The sequence below is a fragment of the Salvelinus fontinalis genome, chromosome 12, assembly GCF_029448725.1.
Source record: "Salvelinus fontinalis isolate EN_2023a chromosome 12, ASM2944872v1, whole genome shotgun sequence".
Lineage (NCBI taxonomy): Eukaryota > Metazoa > Chordata > Actinopteri > Salmoniformes > Salmonidae > Salvelinus > Salvelinus fontinalis.
This window is the reverse complement of record NC_074676.1, coordinates 19,733,397-19,757,992: the sequence shown is the minus strand read 5'-3', so window position 1 is coordinate 19,757,992 and position 24,596 is coordinate 19,733,397. Positions and strand designations below refer to the sequence as shown.

At 44.8% G+C, this 24,596-nt stretch overlaps 1 protein-coding gene across 1 annotated transcript in view; it reads right to left on the bottom strand.

Moving 5' to 3' along the window:
• Nucleotides 1-18,950, bottom strand: part of LOC129866927 (GTPase HRas-like) — a 42,508-nt gene extending 23,558 nt beyond the window's left edge. Inside the window, exon 1 of the mRNA XM_055939968.1 lies at nucleotides 18,611-18,950. The gene's annotated coding sequence lies outside the window, so the exon portion shown is untranslated. The remainder of the gene's footprint in view (nucleotides 1-18,610) is intronic.
• Between the last annotated feature and the right edge of the window lie 5,646 nt (nucleotides 18,951-24,596).

Genomic DNA, 24,596 nt, shown 5'->3' with positions numbered 1-24,596 from the left:
GTGTGAGAGGGATTCAGAGATAACCCACAGCATCAGATATGAATGTAGCCTTGATGACACTGGTGATGGTTTTGATCCATGTGTGTCACTACACACTAGCCCCACTAGCTCCAATCAGTGTGTCACCTGTAACTATAAAACACGGTGTCAGACTAGTGGCTTACTTATAGGACATCAGTGCCGTAAAACAAAAACCGCTAACAGAAAGCTATCAATTTGTAATTGTCCCATAAGATCTCAGCACATGCATCCCAGGCCAGCCTTAGTAGACCGAGCCAACCAGTAAAGCTCTGAACTGACAGGGTCAAACCCAACAGGCCAGTGAACTGGGTGGCAGTGTAGCGTGGCTAAAACAGCCACAATGCTAAATTGTTGCCCCCTCCCAAAATAAGATTAAACAAATATTATTAAAATAAATAAAATATATATCCACACACAGTACACATTCAAGAGTTACTTTATTTTTTACTATTTTCTACATTGTAGAATAATAGTGAAGACATCAGAGTTATGAAATAACACATATGGAGTCATGTAGTATGTGAGAAACCCAATTGATATGGTTTGGATGAGTTGGACCGCAGTGTGAAGGAAAAGCAGCCAACAAGTGCTCAGCATATGTGGGAACTCCTTCAGGACTGTTGGAAAGTTATTCCATGTGAAGTTGGTTGAGAGAATGCCACGAGTGTGAAAAGCTGTCATCAAGGCAAAGGGTGGCTACTTTGAAGAATCTCAAATATATTTAACACTTTTGTGGTTACTACATGATTCCATGTGTTATTTAATAGTTGATGTCTTCACTATTATTATACATTGGAGAACGCAGCAAAAATAAAGAAAAACCCTTGAATGAGTATGTGTGTCCAAACCTTTGACTAGTACTGCGATATTATATACACTCAGCAAAAAAAGAAACGTCCCTTTTTCAGGACCCTGTCTTTCAAAGAGAATTCGTAAAAATCCAAATAACTTCACAGATCTTAATTGTGAAGGGGTTTAACTGTTTCCCATGCTTGTTCAATGAACCATAAACAATTAATGAACATGCACCCGTGGAACGGTCGTTAAGACACTAACAGCTTACAGACGGTAGGCAATTAAAGGTCACAGTTATGAAAACTTAGGACACTAAAGAGGCCTTTCTACTGACTTTGAAAAACACCAAAAGAAATATGCCCTGGGTCCCTGCTCATCTGTGTAAACGTGCCTTGGGCATGCTGCAAGGAGGCATGAGGACCGCAGATGTGGCCAGGGCAATAAATTGCAATGTCCGTACTGTGACACTCCTAAGACAGCACTACAGGGAGACAGGAAGGATGATCATCCTCGCAGTGGCAGACCACGTGTAACAGCTGCACAGGATCGATACATCTGAACATTGCACCTGCAGGACAGGTACAGGATGGCAACAACAACTGCCCGAGTTACACCAGGAACGCACAAACCCTCCATCAGTGCTCAGTCTGTTCTCAATAGGCTGAGAGAGGCTGGACTGAGGGCTTGTAGGCCTGTTGTAAGGCAGGTCCTCACCAGACATCACCGGCAACAACGTCACCTACGGGCACAAACCCACTGTCGCTGGAGCAGACAAGACTGGCAAAAATTGCTCTTCTGTCGAGTCGCTGTTCTCTCACCAGTGGTGTTGGTCGGATTCGCGTTTATCATCGAAGGAATGAGCGTTACACTGAGGCCTGTACTCTGGAGCGGGATCGATTTGGAGGTGGAGGGTCCGTCATGGTCTGGGGCGGTGTGTCACAGCATCATCGGACTGAGCTTGTTGTCATTGCAGGCAATCTCAACGTTGTGCGTTACAGGGAAGACATCCTCCTCCCTCATGTGGTACCCTTCCTGCAGGCGCATCCTGACATGACCCTCCAGCATGACAATGCCACCAGCCATACTGCTCATTCTGTGCGTGATTTCCTGCAAGACAGGAATGTCAGTGTTCTGCCATGTTCAGTGAAGAGTCCGGATCTCAATCCCATTGAGCACTTCTGGGACCTGTTGGATCGGAGGGTGAGGGCTAGGGCCATTCCCCCCAAGAAATGTCCGGGAACTTGCAGGTGCCTTGGTGGGAGAGTGGGGTAACATCTCACAGCAAGAACTGGCAAATCTGGTGCAGTCCATGAGGAGGAGATGCACTATAGTACTTAATGCAGCTGGTGGCCACACCAGACACTGACTGTTACTTTTGACCCCTCCTTTGTTCAGGGACACATTCAATTTCTGTTAGTCACATGTCTATGGAACTTGTTCAGTTTATGTCTCAGTTGTTGAATCTTATGTTCATACAAATATTTACACATGTTAAGTTTCCTGAAAATAAACGCAGTTGACAGTGAGAGGACGTTTCTTTTTTTGCTGAGTTTATATAATAATTATACAAAAAATACATTGGGATGTAAAAAGGTCAGTGTAAACTTAAATGACTAAAACCAGATAAAGTGTTTAAGATAATGGAGCTATATATATATTTTTAAAATAAGATCATTGAGAACTAACAATCACCAAAACAAAAACTAGACAGTCAGGGAGAATCAAAAATTCAAAACATGTCATGGCATGAGGCCCCCATTGATTTTGTTCAAATTTTTGACTCACTCGGCATAACACGGCATAAGCCATAGCAAAATGTGTAGAATTGTGTTTTGCAACATTATTTTCTGGATGTAACCAGGACCTCAGCTAACCACAAGATAATTTCACTGATGTTTCTTGGCAACCGCAGAACCCCTCCCTTGGTTACACAAATTCAGAGTGTTGTAACAGAGGACGTAGATCAGTGATATAGCATCATCAGAGCGGTTGTCAGATCAGTGAAGAGACTGGGGAAAAAATATAAACATTTCACTGCAAGTCAGGAGTGTGTGTGTGTGTGTGTGTGTGTGTGTGTATGTGTGTATGTATGTATGTATGTATGTATGTATGTATGTATGTATGTATGTATGTATGTATGTATGTATGTATGTATGTATGTAAGTATGTGTCTCTCAAAAAGGCAATAAGCAGATTAGGAGACAAGACTGAACACACTGGTGGAATCAGTTCCAGTACAACACCCAATCCTCTGGCCAGCCAGCCAACCATCAAGAGGTGAAAGAAACGCACACCTATTTAGGCCAGGTGCTGGCTAGCGGAGTAGAACACTTTAAAACATAAAGGAGAGCCGCACACTCTAGCTCAGATGCAAAAATATTTATGTCCAACAGTTGACAGACAAGCTGTCTTCATCGGGGTATAATGAGCCAGCCAAACAACCCCTCCTACCTCCCACCACTGCAACCTAGTGTATGGATCTGCCCCACCTTTATCTTCTACTGTACGCACACAGATCACGTACAAACAAACAAACCCTGGATCTTCTACCCCACATATGCATACTCCTGTGGTAAGTACACTACACTCACCACAACCTTCTTGACCAACCAGCCACTGTACATCCTCACTGCACTCAGAAATATCTTTATTACGCAACAGCCCCATCCTACACTAACCTCCTGTCCTGACCTGTGTGTGCGCGGGCACGTGTGTGTGTCTGCCCCACCCTACCTCTACAGTTTGAGCTCCACGAAGCCCTGGTACTCCTCATGTGCTCATAAAACTGTACACATACTCCCTGTGTGTACACACACACACACACACATCTGCCTACACACAGCAGCTGCAGTGTTCCTAGAGGAGAGGAGTAACTAGTGACATCAACCTGGACAGTTTGATGAGAGCAGGATACATGACAAAATCCCCCAAAACAACCCATTTACAAGGCTAATGCAGTGGCGGGGAGTCAAAGGCAACAGACACACACCAAGTAACTCCTATATTTGTCTCGGTGTATTAATAGATCATGCAACTCTGCTTCTTTGAGCCCCTATGTGTGTGTGTTGTCCAGACCAGGGGGACTTGTTGATGAGCAGACTGACTGTTGGGTCACGGCAGGCTTCTTTCTGACAGAGCAACTGCCCTCTGCTCTGCTTCAAAACAGCTTCTCCTGCACGGCAGTTTCAGCAGGCTCTATATCAGACTTCCACAGGGTTTCATGGAAACAGGTAGCTCTCCAGATCGGCTAAACCATCACCAATGTCAACACTCACAGGCTTGTGAAAACAACTTGATGGCTATAAGTCTCTCTCTCACACACACGGCTATAATTGGCTAACGCAACAGGAAGGGAATTACCACGACCTCAATCGTGTGGGCAAACATTTAGCTTCCTTCTTTCCATACTGTAAATAAAGTCAGTAAAAAACACACACGTGCACGGAACATCCACGTAAGTGCATACATGCACGCACACTATTCTCGTCTATGCACACACAATGCACTAACATAACCAGTTAAATGCCCAGTATCTGGCTATTACAGCAGAGGTGGAGGACATGTTTTGAGGCGTCTCTTGGCTGAGCCTGGCCTGGGCTACCGTAGTGTTATCTCCTGAAGCAGGAGGCTGTAACAGAATACAAATCAGTGATTCATTCTATTGTGATAGAGGTCTGGTCCAGAGAGAAGCTGCTGCTTTGATCCATCCCTCTGAATCAATAGGGAAGATGGCTTCTTGCATACAGGCCATTGTTGCCTTTTCAACATGGAGATTTATAGCGGCAGATCTATCTTACTGGGCTGTCAATCCTGACAGGCGGGTGGACACAACTACAGGGATGACAGGATAGGATGACATCACAGGAGAGGCACAACCAATCAACAGGATGGACTGGGCAGGTAGGTCAAATCAGGGAGACGGTGGAAAATGACAATTACTTCTCCTCACCTTCCCTCACCCGACTCCTAACCATTCCACTCCCTTGGTGCTCCCCCCCTCACCTGTTCCACCTCCGTTGTAATAAAATAAAACATTTTATTAAAGTAAATGTGCATAAATTATGGTTAATAAGTGATAAGCAGTAATGGGCAGTCGCTACCATCATGGGAATTGTAATTGTTAAATTCTGTGTTACAGCATTCAACCCACATATTGCATTTCATGTCTAAAACAATTCATCGAAACAGAAATCGAAAAGTGATGATCTTTTACCGAAACCGACCTCAAAAAGCATTAATTGCTCAGCACTAATAGTACCTTGTTTCTACGCCATATCAGGGATTGATCATGGATCGTTAAATTCTCATTATAATGAGAATAACAGTTTAACTCTGTAATGTGACATCTGTAGTCATATCATGACATCACTTTGAGGCGTGCCCACATTGGGAAGAGCCAATAGCGGCAGTCTAGGCAGATTTGAATTTTATTGTGGATGTTGGTAAGAGGAGCTGTCTATTACACACTTCTATGGGTGAGGGGAGACAAAGCCGTGCCATTCAAGTACAATCTAGGCCACAGGTGTCAGTCATTCCATGTAGGGCCGAGTGTCTGCGGGTTTTCCCTCCTCACTTGTACTTAATTGATGAATTAAGGTCACTAATTAGTAAGGAACTCCACACCTGGTTGTCTAGGGCTTAATTGAAAGGGGGGGCGGATGGAAAAACCTGCAGGCACTAGGCCCTCCATGGAATAAATGTGACACCCCTGATCTAGGCCATGTCAGAGATTAATAATCCAGATATAAATAGGGAGAAGATGATTTTTTTATTTTTTTGCAGCCCTGCCTGCAGACTCCAGTACCACTTGTTGTCTGTAGGGATCTGTGCTCTTCTGTGGTGTTTGTCTAGGTGCTACTGAGGGAGAACACTACCACGAGGGATGCCCCCCCACACCCACACACAGTTCCCTGTGCCAACCATACCCCCTCTCTCTCGCTCCTCTGACTGTTTGGTAATTAGTGCCACAACACGTTGGGTCTCTCTCCACCAGTCTTAATTAGCCCCTAAAGTACACGCATACTCCCAACACTACAGTACACAGACCGCAAATATAGTCACACACACACACAGTCCAACCCCATCACTACAGTAAACACATACAGTCTGGGATGGGCACAGTGCTGGTGATCTTATATATAAATAAATAAAGATCACCAGCATATATATATATATTTAGAAGCTTCCAAAAGCATTTGCTTTGGACCTTGCATCAGCACCTACATTAAATTCCACACAGCTCGAGGTCAAAATTGGAGGAGCAAACCTCATGTAAGCACTTTCCAGTGGGGACAGATAATATAGTCTACATACTCTGTCTGTCTTCAGCCACATCCCTGTCTGATGGCCTACTCCACTAAACCTCTGCATGGCTGTGCCCTTTTGCTCAAGGAGAGGTACATGTACATGTGTAGGGTTATATATAGCCCACGGCCATCTTGAGCTGGGGGACATTAACAATTTGTTTTGAAACCCTAGAGCTTTGCCTAGACCATGAGAGTAATCTTACATGACAGTTTATTGAGGGCGCAGGTTGGGAGCTGGGTGTCGCTGGACAGGGGGGGGGGGGGGGGGGGGGGGGGGGGTCATCGACCTGAAACAGTCAGAGACATTCAACTTACCTTACTGGTATGCACTGCACCCCACGAGTTAGGCCTACATTTTGGACCTAGGAGGTAGTACTGCCTTCCCAACACATTGGGTTTATATACAGTGGGGTCTGAAATTATTGATACCGTCAATAAAGATTGCTAATTTCTGTATAAAATAAATAAAAATACTGAGCTATATTGTATGCTCCCCCCCAAAAATTGGGAAATTATATTATTTTTTAACAAATACAATTTCTCAGAGATTACTTGAACAACATTTTTTTGGGGGGGTGGGTCAAAATTGACACTTAAAGAATAAATAATTGCCATAAATAAAGTATTCAAAAATGTAGGATTTGTCTCAATGTTCCTAGCAAGTCATGTGACTCACATCAAGCTTGTCACTCTACAAACTTGTTGAATGCAGTTGCAGTTCTTTTTGGATGCGTTTCAGATTGTGTGCCCAATAGAAATGAATGGTGAATAGAATACTGTATGTTTCTAAACACTTCTACATTAATGTACCATAATTATGGATAATCCTGAAAGAATTGAGAATAATGAAAGTTCGAGGGTCAAAGATCATATCCCCAAGAAATGCAAACCTCTCCTGTTATTGGTAATGGTGAGGTTAGGGAGGGAGGTTACTTGTTAAACAAAATCTCTTCCTCTGAGCAATTGTATTAGTATAAATTAAATAATGTAATTTCCCTTTTTAGCATACAATTACCTCAGTATTTTAATTTGTTATTTTTATACCGTTATTATTGCTCATCTTCACATCAAGGGTGTCAATAACTTCAGACCCCACTGCATAGAAACAGTACGCGCAGGCAGAAAATAAATTGTATTCAGCATTGATTTGATACTACTAGGCTACTCTTTACCTTTCATCCTGAAAACAAAGAATTGTCCTGCTGTCGGTCCCACCCATCCTATATCGAGGATGAAGAACTTAAGAGCGGACCTCCTGCGTCTACACATGCAGCCCCCTCTCTCAACTAAAGCACTTAAATTGGTTAAAGGATCCATATTGGCAGAGCCAAAAGCCCACTGCAGGGATAATAGATTTTTAATGGAGAGATGATTGTAAGGGGAATCTCTCTAGGGACGGATCACAATCGAACACAGCGACCACCATGGAGCCAACCCCCCCCCCCCTTCACACACACACAAATGACTTCATCTCTGTAAATGGCATCTTTAGTGGGGCACTGGAGGAGACTTGGCTGCAATGCTACAACACAATGTAACCAAGCCTTGACACAATTTAGCTTAAGAAAATCCATCCATTTACAAAGGGAGATGTAACTAGCCAGGCCTTTCAGGTTTCTACACTAACTTTTTCCATTGGTGCTTGTCGCACAATTTAAAAAACAAAAACATAACGACCTGCCCTGTGTGCCATAAATGTGCATGCATTCCATACATAACCAGTGTTCTTACATTGATTTACTGTAACAGCAAAGTAAAGAGACTTTTAAATATTGCACTTTATTTTAAGAGCTTTGTGTTTTTTTCTGCAAAATCGACACCACAGCAAAAAAATTATCAATAAAAAAAAAGTGGGAAGGAGGTCTGATGTTTCAGGTTGACTCTCAAAAATCACACTTATTATTTTTTATAGAAAAGTCCACAACAATGCTTAAACCACATCAGGAAACCATTTGAGGTCTAGGAAAAATGAGTCATTTTGATTTTTTTTGTGCAGTTAACCTTTAATTCAGGTGTGCAACAGCCAGACAGCTGTGTTTGGCTAGTGGCATGTCTTTAGCCACATGTGGAGTTTTCAAAACAAATGGCCATTGGATTGATGCAAATAACCATGATTTTGCAAGGTTGGCATAGGCTACTTTGTAGTTACCTTTTAATTGCCTTTGCATCTAACTGAAAATGGTTATGCTATCATTAGCGACGCTAACGGCCACGCAAGTGGTAGACATGGTGGTAAACATATAGCAGGGCTTGACATTCCGGTAAATTTTCCAGTAGCACACCAGGCCAAAGCTACTGGCCCCAAATGGAAAAAAATTCTGGCCCAGTTCAAGATCTGACAGGAAAGCGAATGATGCGCACATAACTTCAATAAAATCATCTGCTATCTTCCATTTGCAAACTGAGCAACTACTGGGTTCATACAGACATCGGCAAGTCAAATTCAAGGACTGTCAAGGACTTTTCCCAAGCACTAAAATTGTAATTTTCGAGGACTTAACATGATATATTTCATTGTTGTAATAAGCCATTTTGTCGGGGAAAATGGCTGCACCCCTACCCAGTGATGTGAAATCAATAGATTAAGGCCTAATGAATTTATTTCTATAAACTAACTCAGTACAAATATTTTACATTGTTGCATGTTACGTTTATATTTTTGTTCAGTATAGACAGCATGCTCCCGACACAAACACACTAATGAAGCCTGTCCACATGTGGTAGCTAGTCAGTCTCGCCATTTGGGATGTTGAAGAGTTAGAGGGGTTACTGTATCATGTTTTAAAATAAGAAAGCGACCAAAACAATTTTTTTTAACACTATGGAAACCAAGTTGAAGCCAACATTCAATGATTTTACAGCAACATGCGCAACAGACTAGCACAACACCATTCAATTGAAACGGTGGTTAACAAACAAAAGCGCCTACCTCATAACAACTGATGAGAAATTAAATCAAGGAATAATTATATTGGAGTAGTAGAACTTCTAAATCGGCTACCATAACATCCATGAATTTAAGGACTAAAGAGCCTAGAGGAAATGTCTGATTCAAGTTAGGCTTCCATGATGGTTGAATATTGACAATGGGCAATTCAGCCAAGACTTTTATATATATATATATATATATATATTTTTTTTTTTTACTGGTAGATATAACTTGGATCATATTCCCTACCCCTACCACTGTTGGTCTTCGCGCCACACAACAACCAGCTGTTTGAGAGCTGCACGCGCTCTCTGCCCGACAGATTAATAGGCTGTGTGCAGTGCGCTTGTGATAAACAAAGAAAAACATTGACGAAAACGGACAGCATCGGAAATCCATCCGTTTTTTAAAAAATCTATTATTTAGCCTGGATTATTGAGCCCTGACAAACAGGGAGGGGCATACCCGTGCAGTGGTTGCCTTTTCAGAATGTTGGTTTATTTTGAAACAAAAACTAACGTGAACAGGTACATTTTCACTGGCACCGTTGCATAGGGCTGGGAGATATGGCCTAAAAATGTTCCTTTAAAAACAAACATATTAGACGATTCACAGTGCATTCCAATAAGGAATTCAGACCCCTTTACTTTCCCCACATTTTGTTACGTTACAGCCTTGTTCTAAAATGTATTAATACACACAATACCCTATAATGACAAAGCAAAAACAGGTTTTTAAACAAATGTACATAATGAAATGTGGGGGAAAAATAAAACTGAAATGTCACATTCACATAAGTATTAAGAACCTTTACTCAGTACATGGTTGAAGCAGCTTTGGCAGCGATTACAACCTCGAGTCTTGAGAATGAAGCTCTAAGCTTCACACACCTGTATTTGCAGACTATCACATTATTCTCTGCAGATCCTCTCAAGCTCTGTCGGGTTGGATGGGGAGCATATCTGCATAGCTCTTTTCAGGTCTCTCCAAAGATGTTCGATCAGGTTCAAGTCCGGGCTCTGGCTGGGCCACTCAAGGACATTCAGAGACTTGTCACGTAGCCACTCCTGCATTGTCTTGGCTGTGTTCTTTGGGTCGTTGTCCTGTTGGAAGGTGAACCTTCACCCCAGTCTGAGGTCCTGGGAGCTCTGGACCTGGTTTTCATCAAGGATCTCTGCACTTTGCTCTGTTCATCTTTCCCTCAATCCTGACTAGTCTCTCAGTCCCTGCTGCTGAAAAAACATCCCTACAGCATGATGCTGCCACCACCATGCTTCACCGTAGGGATGGTGCCAGATTTCCTCCAGATGTGACGCGTGGAATTCAGGCCAAAGAGTTCCATCTTGGTTTCATCCTTTATGTGCCTTTTGGCAAACTCCAAGCGTGCTGTCATGTACCTTAAACTGAATAGTGGCTTCCATCTGTCCACTCTACCATAAAAGGCTTGATTGGTGGAGTGCTGCAGAGATGGTCATCCTTCTGGAAGGTTCTCCCATCTCCAACAGAGGAACTGGAGCACTGTCAGAGTGACCATCAGGTTCTTGGTCACCTCCCTGACCAGGGCCCTTCTCCCACAATTGCACAGTTTGGCCGTGCAGCCAGCTCTAGGAAGAGCCTTGGCGGTTCCAAACTTCTTCCTTTTAAGAATGATGGAGGCCACTGTGTTGTTGGGGACCTTCAATGCTGCAGATTTTGCTCTGACATGCACTGTCAACTGTGGGACCTTACATAGACAGGTGTGCCAGCCAAATCGTGTCCAATGAATTGACCAATCAAGTTGTAGAAACATCAAGGATGATCAATGGAAACAGGATGCACCTGAGCTCAATTTCAAGTTTCATAGCAAAGGGTCTGAATACTTATGTAAATAAGGCAGCTGTTTTTTAATTTGTAATAAATCAGCAAACATTTCTAAGAACCTGTTTTCGTTTTGTCATTATGGGGTATTGCGTGTAGATTTATTAAATAAAACATTTTCCTCGTCAATTTTAGAATAACACGGAACCCAAACCGGTTGCGCGCGTGCACCATCATGCATAATCGTATTTTGTCCCCCCACACCAAACTCGATCACGACACGCAGGTTAAAATATCAAAACAAACTCTGAACCAATTACATTAATTTGGGGACAGGTCGAAAAGCATTAAACATTTATGGCAATTTAGCTAGCTAGCTTGCACTTGCTAGCTAATTTGTCCTATTTAGCTAGCTTGCTGTTGCTATCTAATTTGTCCTGGGATATAAAAATTGTTATTTTACCTGAAATGCACAAGGTCCTCTACTCCGACAATTAACCAACACATAAAACGGTCAACCAAATAATTTCTAGTCATCGCTCCTCCTTCCAGGCTTTTTCTTCTCTGGACTTTATATTGTGATTGGTAACTTTCATAAATTAGGTGCATTAACGCCACTGACCTCGTTAGTCTTTCAGTCACCCACGTGGGTATAACCAATGAGGAGATGGCACATGGGTACCTGCTTCTATAAACCAATGAGGAGATGGGAGAGGCAGGACTTGCAGCGTGATCTGCATCACAAATAGAACTGACTTATATTTTAGCCCTTGGCAACGCAGACGCTCATTGGCACGCGCAAGCAGTGTGGGTGCAATAATGGAAAAATATAGATTTCTACATATATTTTGCAATGCTCACGCACGGTGTAGTCAGGGTATAAGGTTGTAATGTAACAAAATGTGGAAATAGTCAAGGGATCTGAATACTTCCACTGTATACCTTGATTAGATTTTTTTTCTTCCTAAATAAGAGTTGTACAATTAAAAGGTCAAATACACCAGATTTTAAACAGTCAGCAATAATCTAATGAATTCAGGGCTTGTGAAGTTATACCTAGGCTGAATATAAGCCTTCCACAATGTTAAGACCCACTAATATTTTATTTTTCAATAATCACTGATCTGGCTTTCAAGTCTATGAGAACAAATTTTTTTTTTTAAACAAATTTAACTAGAACCACGCATAATGCACATTCACTAATAATGACAAACTTTTTGTAGCGGGTATTGGCTTACAGAAAATGAACACAGGTCTCATCAACAATCAAGCTCACGTGCTAGTGATTAGCCAGCTAATCTTTAGCCAACTTGGATCTATTTGCTAGCTAACCGTATCGAACCCTATCTTTAGGGATGGATAATGGGAGCACTAGATGGTGAGTAACCCCATTACATTCATCGCTCATCCATTAGAACACAATGCGAAGATAGAAGCCTGCATCTCCTATGAATAGGGTCACAGTTTTCAGTCAGTCAACTAATCATGATCCTTGGAGTCAAGCAGGGGGGGGGGGGGGGGGGGGGGTTAATGAGTGAGAGTGCAGTGCCCTCTCTCTTCTTCCCAATAAAACACTGTGTGTAGAAGAGAATAGGGCCCTAGCCTCAAAACAGACAGCCTCTTAGCAAAATATGACCTTTTTCCTCACTGGGTCCTCCTTTTAGGTTGTTAACCAGGGATCATCTCACACACACACACACACACACGAGACAGGACCATCAGTGGACAGAGTCACTCTCTATTCAGCTCTGACAATAGAAAGCAGCTGGAAGACCAACCATTCAATCCATTAGTCAACAATCCCTAACACAAAGCAACATGCCCAAGCATTAGAGGGGCCTTGTCCCTCAGGTTGCTTCGGCTACCCCTCATCAAGTGTAACAAACCACCTTAATGCCCGTTATGTGAATGGAACTCTTTCTAAATCTGACCGTGTCCACATCAATGGTTTATCAAGCTTGAGTGTAAATGAGTAGACCTTCCATTGGAATCATTACTTTTTGTATTAACCTGTTACTCATGGGGTATTGATGACATGAGTCATGCTTCTTGAATCATTCTTTATCAGCACTGACTTGTCATCCACTCATATTTTAGTGTACTGTATTACTAAGCACTGTATTACTAAGCACCGCTAGGCTACTGTATTACTAATAAGCATCGACATCATAAACAAAAATAGGAAGTTATCATCAAAACACCCGATGACTGATAATGTGTGAAACTGACCTGCAATGAATGGCATGTATGATTATACAGTGTGAAAATATATAATCCATAAAGGTCTCTATAGACATCACTCCAGCGATCAACGTGCCTGCGCGTGCATGGGCGGAGTCAGATTTTTTTGGAGCAGCGTGCACTTCTGCATTCCACCCAGAGAGAAAGTCTGCCTTGTGTAGTGTATATCTACTAGGGGGCTTGGGATGTCAGAGTAGCTTACCAAGCAAGAGGGTCCGAGGCACTCTGACCGTAGCTAGTGTTGACATTTAAACTTCCGGATCCGGTGTTGTGTGCCTTTTGTTTACAAATACTAGCTAGTATGGTGTTCTATTTTGTACTTTTTAAACAATCCCCCCCAATGTCATGATATCCAATTGGTAGTTACAGTCTTGTCCCATAGCTGCAACTCCTGTATGGACTCAGGAGAGGTGAAGGTCGAGAGCCATGCATCCACCGAAACACGACCCGCCAAGCTGCACTGCTTCTTGACACACTTCTCGCTTAACCCAGGAGCCAGCCGCATCAATGTGTCAGAGGAAAAACCATACAGCTGGCGACCTGAAGTCAGCGTGCATGCGCCTGGCGTCCACAAGGAGTCATCACTGGAGCGCGATGGGACAAGGACAAACCAGCCAAACCCTCCCCTAACCCGGACAACACTGGGCCAATTGTGTGCTGCCTCATGGGTCTTCTGGTCGCGGCCGGCTGCGACACAGCTTAGGATCGAACCCGAAAGCAGTGCCTTAGACCGCTCCGCCACTCAGGAGGCCCAGACACTTCTTAAGGATTTAATAAGTTACAGAAGCAAACATGTCGCTCTACGAATTGGAAGACCTTGAACTGCTCTTACTACTCTGGAGGAGAAATAAATAAAAAAAGGAGAATGGAATGTTTGTCCAGTGAACACTACAAGGGACAAGCTTATCCATAGCTAAGTGCTGCAGAAAGGCTGGCTATTACCCTTCGGTTTTTAGCGAGTGGCAGCACACAAAGTATCACAGCAAGTTATAAACTAAAATATCAACATTTTGTGCCATAATCACAGAAGTGTGCCAGGCTATCTGGTATGTCCCGAAGGAGGATTTTGTTGCTCATCCCTCCATGGAAAAATGGGACGAAATCGGCTGAGTTTTGGGATCGTTGGAATTATTAGTTGTGTGCAGGAGCAGTCGACGGAACACTCAAGCAACGAGTACCACAACTACAAGGGCTTTTTCTCAATGGTACTGATTGCAGTTTGCGATGAAAGTACTACTTCATCATGATCGACATGGGTGCATATGGTTAGGAGGGAGACGTGGGAATCTTCTCGCAAAGCAAGGCCGGCTCCCAACTCATTGCAGCTACCAAGGCCGGAGTGCATACCGGGGACCCAAACACAGAGCACATATGTCTAAGTGGGAGACGAGGCATTCCCAGAGTAAACCTGATGTGACCATATCCATGTAGATACGCTAAATGCATATGACTAATTATATATGGTGTGAAAATTATACCAATATAGAACATGTAATTATATGCCTCATAAAAGTGATCTAGCATCCCAATAAGAGGATTGGGGCCTATGTCCAATGCATAGGCCACACAGTTGTTACAGTACACAATAGTATTGAACGGGAACATGAAGGCTAACGGAAACACTTATTTTATTCAAAAAGGTTCTGCTGGCCTTGATGTGCGCAATAACCTAAAGGACTACTTCCTCATACCAGCTGGTTGAGTGTCTTTCCAAGATGCTGCCATCACACGTGGCACCCTACAATAAATGTAAAAAATGTTGGTGTGGTACGGAAAACATGGGCGCACATATGTTCTCTTCCTCTGGGTGATGTCTGTTTCTAGGTCATGTTGTGAGCGACACACTTAGCTTCACCGTTTGGATTTTGGCCTTTATCTTATTCACACTTTACTAATCACAATAAAGAGTACAATAATGAGTCACTCCGTCCTCGTGTTGTTTTAGTTTGTCATATTCTTTTAAGGCTAGACCCACAAGACAATTACATGGCCATGTACAACCCTGTGTTATGTGTAGTGGCCTTTCAACATTTCAAATGAGAACTTTCCTACTATGGTAAATAGGTGAGAATGACTGTCCAGCAGTATACAATAAGGACAGACCCCCAAGACATTAACCTCATCTACTTCACATAGCTCATGTGCAAAGCAGTACAAGTTGACTGAGTGGCTAATTAAGAAAACAGAATTGTTTTCTGTCACAAGTGCCAATAACCAGACAAAGACATTGTCAGACCTTTTACACCATATTTTTTATTTTTTTTCCCCAGGTGACAATCACAAGAGGACATAATGTCAGTGTCCTAAGGATCCTCCGCTGTCATCCTCACACAGCCACTGGGACTGGGTAGAGTTTGATGGAGTGCCAGGACAGAGGGCAAGGGTGCACCTGGGCGGAGCATTAGGCGTTAGTGAGAGGGTCCGGGGACGTGATGAACTAGGCCGGGGAGATGAATCAATGGGCGATGAATCCCCTGTAGATGGGCCCTCGGGGCTCAGTTCTGTCTACAATGCAATCCCTCTCCCAATGCCTATAAGTAGCAATCTCCATTGGCCCATTTTGAGTTAAAATGCTCACTAAATAACTGATTTCATAAACATCTCAATCTAACTAGCACACACAGTGTCTGTTTTCAGATGTTTGAACTGGCCCTGCTAATCATTATTATAACAAAAATAGGCACAGGATATTTCCAACTTACAATTTCTCCCATCCAGAAAAGAAATGATTTCACATGTTCTAACTAGGTCTGCTAAACATAAGATACAAATATACACTGTTCAAAAGTACTCAGCTGCATGACAAGAGTACATACCATATCTGGCATATTGGCGTAGGCCTGACGATGATGTTTCACGTAAACACGAAGCCACACTCCTTGTCTCCTTCACCTTTTTCTGATTGCGAACATACCGGTCCCGAATCATACTCCATTTTTCTTTGATATCAGTATCCGTGTTCCAATTGTGATATCTCCCTCCAGCGGTTATCTTTTACGTTCTTGTCCGAATACAACTGCACTGAAGGATTGTAGAGGTTATCGCATTGTCTCACCTCCTTGCAGACGCTCCTCAAAACTGGACAGGCATAATTGTGCGTAGCAAATGTTGAAATAAAAGCACAAAAAAATATATAGTAGAATAATAAGTAGAATAGCAGTTGCAGCACTTCCATCTCTGTGTTTATATCTGAAGGGATGTGATTTAGATACAGGGCGGGACTTCCATTGCACACCTCACTCAATACTGCCCCTCAAGTCTTTGCAAGGAATGATATGGCACTTCTCAATTTCCAGTTAGCAAAAAACGGTGTCAAATGCCGGAGCGTATTACAAGGAGTCGCCGCTTTTGTGACAAACAACGACATTACAACACAGCGCTACGCTCCGTAGCTTCCGTCGCTGTAGTGTGGATTTACCTTAAATCTCTTGGTCAAATGATGTCATACCCCACTGAGGGGCAGTGAGAGGGTCGTCATTAGTTACTACTGCCAAAGTCATAAACCCAGCCCACTTGGGTTGACTTTAAACCTAACCTCAACCACACAGATAACTTTATGCCTAACCTTAAATTAAGACCAAGCTGTTTTTAGGAATTTATATTACATAACCAATTTTGACTTTGTGGCTGTGCTATCTAGTGGAAACCCGGTGAGAGTTGCTACACTTTGGCAGGCATAGATAGGGAGTAGCAACGTTGTTGAATGAGCGTTATATTTAGCCTTGTGTGGGCTATATATAGACTACATGCAATACCATGGTTTTCTTTTGTTTCAACGTCAGGCTACTCAAAAATATTGTTCCACATGTAACTTACTCCATGCCTTAACTTTGAATGTAAGCTAGGCAACATAGACAAACTTGTGACATTTTCGTCTGGTATTTAAAAGGGGCCAATCATGATATCAGTGATCTTCAGGTTGAAAAAAAATAATTAATAAATCGGAGCTCTAGAAAGAAGCCAGGGTTTCTGATTTGGAATTCCGAGTTGGTTGCAGGCCCCCCAGTGTCCGGTCTGGTGCGTGGAGTCATGAGCGCTGCTGGTCGGCTACTGCGTAGCAACCTAGCAGTGCCAAAAGCCCTGGTCTGCCCTAGAAAGCCGTTGTAAATTACGATCACCAGAAAGGCCCCAAAAAATGTTGGATGTCCGTTTTCGGATCTAAAATTTGTTTATGATCAAGTTCGAAACCCACAGTGAATTATTTTAAAGTTTGCTACAAATCAAGATATTTAATTAAATAGTGATCCATTCTGACAACAACATTTGTCATCATACAGGACCACATGTTGATGGACCAACCACAGGCTGGCATGCTATGAGGAGACGCCATTTAACTCAGGCAGGATGAAAACGACTACATTGACCATGATCCTTTGCTAGTTACGGCCACTTTCACCATAACCCGTAGCAATTTTTGGGTGCCATTCAGCAATATGGCTCGCTTAAAATTCAAATACTTCCGTATTCATGCCCGCCGGGAGATTTCCATAGGAATACGTGGATGATGTCAGCGTTATCCTATCTACTGGTTTTACGGTGCTTTCAAGACAACTGGGAACTCTCAAAAAAACAAGGTTAAATCATGAGATCTGATATCTTCCAGTCTGAACTCTAGAAAGATGCCCAAGTTTCCGACTTGGAATTTCGAGATGGATGACTGTTTAAAAAGAGTTCCCAGTTGTCTTATACTCACAGAAGTCTAAGATTTCCGAGTTCCCGGCTGTTTTGAACGCTGCATTAATGTCTATAGTTTGGATGAACATTCATAAGTATTTTTCCCAGTCGGGGCTAGTTTTTTTTCCTCCGAGTTCCCAGTTGTCTTGAACGCGGCATAACCTACTGTCTCTAGCCTTGAATAGCCTTGAAATCAGTTATTCCTGGACCATGACCAAGCACGTCGGAATGGAATCGCGTTCTTAATCAAACGCCTAGTAATGGAATGCAACTTCCGCAGTGCTCCAATTCGGTTTTCACTGTGACTGGGCGTCACCCGTGTCTGTGTGGTCTACAAACTACAGACGCAGGGCGGCTGTGGAGCGCTCATTGACTAGCCATAACATACAAAAAAAATGGCAACAGCTTAACACTTGAATTTCTTGACAATGAAAATGTGCTTCCATGGTTTAGTTTACATATCGGCATTAAATTATCCTCCCCTGTCCGTGAAGTTTAGGCGGCGAGCCAGGATTTAGCCTACGAACTAAATATAGCCTATATGAGAAAATAGTAGTAAACAAATATAGCAATATGTTGAGACTATGATCACGGAAATAGCAGTTTGTTTGGCAAAACGTTCGGCTACACTTCCCAACGAGACAGCCTGATGCAGGCGTGAATAATGTAAAAACACAAAATGTAAAGGTGCGCCGCAGTGGTGGCGGTGTGAACGAGCTCGAGCAGTTGTAGCACATTTTGGTCCCCTGTATTGGGTTCCCTGGTCAATGCACAAACAACGTTGAGCGACACATTTCAAGAATCATACATTTGTGTAAGAGGTGAAAAATATGCACGGAATACTTACAATAAGCAGAGCTCTACCCTAATTATCAAGAGGGCGAGGTGGTCTACTGGAAACAATGTATTATGTATTACTCAGTAGCAGCTGAGCGTTCCAAGTGTTGAAGTCCAGATGGTGTTTCCTCAACGAATGTCTCAATAGTTTTGACAACAGAAAATGTATGTTGTTATTCCAGATACTGCAATTTTAAGTGAAATTTATCAAAGCATTCGTTCAGTGCTGTATACGAGGTTAGCTCACGGCGAACAATGTGCTTCGAATAGGGAGAGGAGACTGTTAGAGCCCACGCCCAGCCCTGTATGAACCGCCCCGGCGAGAACAGTTCAGTTGCCTGTTTTGACCATCGTTAGTTGGCACGTTGGGCGGTTTCCGTATAACTGCAAAATATAAAGGGGCAGTGTGGGCATACAGAATTACAACGACAAATTCCGTAGTAGCCTATCTTAACGTGATTTATGCAATTCGCAACAAGTATGTTAGATACACCAGTAGAAGTGGTGCTAGCTAGCAATGCCAAATTTTATATGCTTTGTTTTTAGTATCCTAGCTATATTCTTCAATGGTTTCCATTGCAATTACAGTAGCCACATCACACTCATTTACACATACCAGCCATCTCACACACATAAATACACTGCTCAAAAAAATAAAGGGAACACTTAAACAACACAATGTAACTCCAAGTCAATCACACTTCTGTGAAATCAAACTGTCCACTTAGGAAGCAACACTGATTGACAATAAATTTCACATGCTGTTGTGCAAATGGAATAGACAAAAGGTGGAAATTATAGAGAAGTGAAAACTGCAAGGGTTGTGAATACACTGTATATATCAATTCCAGGAGTACTTCATCAAAAGCCTTTTCAGCTATGAGTCAGCTATGAATACCAGGCCTGGTTTCCCAGATTTTTTATAGTGTTCTATTGTTTCCAGTACTTGTCTTATATTATCTCTAATGTATCGTCCATGTAAAACACCTGACTGATTAGGATGAATAATATCCAGCAATACCTTTTTAATTCTATGTGCTATGCATTTTGCTAGAATTTTTGCATCACAACACTGAATTGTAAGGGGCCTCCGATTTTTAAAATGGACTGGATCTTTATATTTACTTGGATCCTGTTTCAGTAATAATGAAATCAGACCTTCATGTTGAGTATCTGTTAATCTATCATTTTAATAGGAATGGTTCAATGCTAATAATGGTCCTCTGAGTACATAAAAAAGGGTTGGTATACCTCAACTGTTATTGCATACAGCCCTGGAGTTTTCCCTTGACTTAAAGAGTTTAATTGCATCAAGAAGTTCCTCCTCTGTAATTTGGCCTTCACACGAGTCTTTCTGTACAGCTGTTAATTTTACATTATTAATAGAAATAAATCCTTACAATTAACTTCAGTTAGTGGAGATGGAGGAGACTGAAACAAACATATGCTTTAAGTACTTTGCTTCCTCTTTCAAAATATTGTTTGTTGAATCTTGGGTCACTCATTTGTAACAAGTTTCAGTAAATTATTTTTGGTGGCATTTCTATGTTGAAGATTAAAGAAGAATTTGGTGCATTTTCCCCATATTCCATCCAGTTTGCTTTATTTTTTATAATATAATACACTTGATTTTTCTTGAATAAGTTCCTACATTTCTTTATGTTTTTCTTCTAACATTCTGTGCCTCTATGGTACAGTTTTGTATTGCTATCCATCTCTACTGTTAGTCTGTAACGGGGTGAGTGACTGGTTGCCGGGAAGTCAGGCACAGGAGAGCAGAGATGGGTGATAACAGGAGAACTTTAATATACACCCTGGCCCAAAGGCACAGGCGAGGCAGCACAAAGCACAACCACGGTAACATGAACCGGATTAAACAAAACAAACAAACCTAGTTTTGTAACAAACCTAGCGCAAGCCAGCCTGTAGCGTAACACCCTACACAAAGAACAATTCCACACACAGACATGGGGGAAAGAGAGGGTAATATACATTTAGTCTGATGAGGGAATGTGAACCAGGTGTGTGGGAAAACAAGACAAAACAAATGGAAAATGAAAGGTGGAGTGGCGATGGCTAGAAGACCGGTGACTTCGACCGCCGAACGCCGCCCGAACAAGGAGAGGGACCGACTTCGGCAGAAGTCGTGACAGTACCCCCCCCTTGACGCGCGGCTCCAGCAGCGCGCCGACACCGGCCTCGGGGGAAACCAGGTGGGCGAGGTGCAGGGCGATCCGGACGAAGACGGTGGAACTCCCGCAGCATAGAAGGGTCCAAAACGTCCTCCACCGGGACCCAGCATCTCTCCTCCGGACCATACCCCTCCCAGTCCACGAGGTACTGAAGGCCCCTCGCCCGACGCCTCGAATCCAGTATGGAGCGAACAGAGTACGCCGGGGCCCCCTCGATGTCCAAAGGGGGCGGAGGAACCTCCCACACCTCAGACTCCTGGAGCGGGCCAGCCACCACCGGCCTGAGGAGAGACACATGGAACAAGGGGTTAATATGGTAATTGGGGGGAAGCTGTAACCGGTAACTAACCTCCTTCAGTCTCCTCAGGACTTTAAATGGCCCCACAAACCGCGGCCCCAGCTTCCGGCAGGGCAGGCGGAGGGGCAGGTTTCGGGTCGAGAGCCAGACCCGGTCCCCCGGTGCGAACACTGGGGCCTCACTGCGGTGACGGTCTGCGCTGGCCTTCTGGCGCAGCACGGCCCGCTGGAGGTGAACATGGGCGGCGTCCCAGGTCTACTCCGCGCGCCTGAACCAGTCGTCCACCGCAGGAGCCTCGATTTGACTCTGATGCCAAGGCTCCAGAACCGGCTCGTACCCTAGTACGCACTGGAAGGGCGAGAGGTTAGTGGAGGAGTGGCAGAGCGAGTTCTGAGCCATCTCGGCCCAGGGCACGAACGCCGCCCACTCCCCCGGCCGCTCCTGACAAAAAGACCGCAGAAACCTACCCACATCCTGGTTCACTCTCTCCACCTGCCCATTACTCTCGGGGTGAAAACCCGAGGTAAGGCTGATCGAGACCCCCAGATGTTCCATGAATGCTCTCCAGACCCTCAAAATGAACTGGGGACCCCGATCAGACACTATATCCTCAGGCAGTGCTGGAAGACATGTGTAAACAAGGCCTCCGCAGTCTGTAGGGCCGTAGGGAGACCGGGCAGAGGGAGTAGACGGCAGGACTTGGAAAAACGGTCCACAACGACCAGGATCGTGGTGTTACCCTGTAAGGGAGGAAGATTGGTGAGGAAATCGACCGAAATGCGACCAAGGCCGTTGTGAAACGGGTAAGGGGTGTAGCTTACCTCTGGGCAGGTGTCTCGGAGCCTGACACTGGGCGCACACCGAGCAGGAGGAAACATAAACCCTCACGTCCTTTGCCAAGGTGGGCCACCAGTACTTCCCACTCAGACAGTGCATCGTCCGACCGATGCCTGGATGACCAGAGGAGGGTGATGTGTGGGCCCAATAGATCAACCAGTCACGGACAGCAGATGGAACGTACAGAAGCCCACCGGGACACTGGAAGAGGGCGGGCTCTGCACGTAACGCCCGCTCAATGTCCGCGTCCAGCTCCAAGAGGCAGGAGGCCAGGAATATGGGGGTAGGATCCATGGGCCGCTCCTCTGTGTCATACAGCCGGGACAGTGCGTCTGCCTTAACATTCTGGGAACTTGGTCTGAAAGACAGGGTGAAAACAAAACAGGTAAAAAACATGGCCCACCTTGCCTGACGAGGATTCAGGCTCCTTGCTGCCCGGATGTACTCCAGGTTGTGGTGGTCAGTCCAGATGAGAAAAGGGTGTTGAGCCCCCTCAAGCCAATGTCTCCACGCCAACGCCTTCACCACAGCCAACAGCTCCCGGTCCCCCACATCATAGTTTCGCTCCGCCGGGCTGAGCTTCTTCGAGAAGAAGGCACAGGGGCGGAGCATCAGTGGCGTACCCGAGCCCTGAGAGGGCACGGCTCCTATCCCAGCCTCGGACGCGTCCACCTCCACCGTGAACGCCAAAGAGGGATCCGGATGCGCCAGCACGAGTTAAACAGAGCCCTTAGGTGACCAAAAGCCCTGTCCGCCTCAGCCGACCACTGCAAATGCACCGGGCCTCCCTTCAGCAGTGAGGTAATGGGAGCCGCTACCTGACCAAAACCCTGGATAATCCTCCGGTAGTAATGGGCAAACCCTAAAAAACGCTGCACCTCCTTTACCGTGGTGGGAGTCGGCCAATTACGCACGGCTGAAATGCGGTCACTCTCCATCTCCACCCCTGAGGTGGAAATGCGGTATCCTAGGAAGGAGACGGACTGCTGGAAGAACAGGCATTTCTCAGCCTTGACATACAGGTCATGCTCCAACAGTCGACCAAGCACCCTGCACACCAAGGACACATGCTCGGTGCGTACAGCGGAGTATATCAGAATGTCATCAATATACACCACTACACCCTGCCCGTGCAGGTCCCTGAAAATCTCGTCCACAAAGGCTTGGAAGACTGATGGAGCATTCATCAACCATACGGCATGACGAGGTACTCATAATGCCCTGAGGTGATACTGAACGCTGTCTTCCACTCGTCTCCCTCCCGGATACGCACCAGGTTGTAAGCGCTCCTGAGATCTAGTTTAGTGAAGAAGCGTGCCCCGTGCATTGACTCAATCGCTGTGGCTATGAGCGGTAGCGAGTAACTGTACTTCACAGTGATCTGGTTAAGGGCTCGATAGTCAATACACGGGCGCAGACCTCCCTCCTTCTTCACAAAAAAGAAACTCGAGGAGGCGGGTGAAGTGGAGGACCGAATGTACCCCTGACGCAGAGATTCGTGGGAAGTGCGGTGTCTACCTGAAGGTTTATCGCACATTACATTTACATTTAAGTCATTTAGCAGACGCTCTTATCCAGAGCGACTTACAAATTGGTGCATTCACCTTATGACATCCAGTGGAACAGCCACTTTACAATAGTACATCAAGATCTTTTAAGGGGGGGGGGGGGGGGGGTCAGAAGGATTGCTTTATCCTATCCTAGGTATTCCTTAAAGAGGTGGGGTTTCAGGTGTCTCCGGAAGGTGGTGATTGACTCCGCTGTCCTGGCGTCGTGAGGGAGTTTGTTCCACCATTGGGGGGCCAGAGCAGCGAACAGTTTTGACTGGGCTGAGCGGGAACTGTACTTCCTCAGTGGTAGGGAGGCGAGCAGGCCAGAGGTGGATGAACGCAGTGCCCTTGTTTGGGTGTAGGGCCTGATCAGAGCCTGGAGGTACTGAGGTGCCGTTCCCCTCACAGCTCCGTAGGCAAGCACCATGGTCTTGTAGCGGATGCGAGCTTCAACTGGAAGCCAGTGGAGAGAGCGGAGGAGCGGGGTGACGTGAGAGAACTTGGGAAGGTTGAACACCAGACGGGCTGCGGCGTTCTGGATGAGTTGTAGGGGTTTAATGGCACAGGCAGGGAGCCCAGCCAACAGCGAGTTGCAGTAATCCAGACGGGAGATGACAAGTGCCTGGATTAGGACCTGCGCCGCTTCCTGTGTGAGGCAGGGTCGTACTCTGCGGATGTTGTAGAGCATGAACCTACAGGAACGGGCCACCGCCTTGATGTTAGTGGTAATTGAGTCGCCTTCTTCTTCGAGAAATCGGAATATTCGGCGGGAATGCGCGTTGGGGAGACCTGGTCTGGACTTTCCACCGTAGTAGCACCAATGGAAACCCCCAAACACCTCCCCGAGCACTCTCGCGACCACCCCGTGAGAGCCCTCCGTTGCCATGAAACAGTGGGGTCATGACAGGCTAACCAGGGAAGGCCTAACACCACGGGAAACGCAGGGGAGTCAATGAGGAAGAGACTGATTCTCTCCCTGTGACCCCCCTGCGTCACCATGACCAAAGGAGTGGTGGCCTCCCTGATAAAGCCGGACCCTAATGGTCAACTGTCCAACGCGTGAACTGGAAAGGGCCTACCCACTGGAACAATGGGGATCCCTAAACTATGGCCGAATGC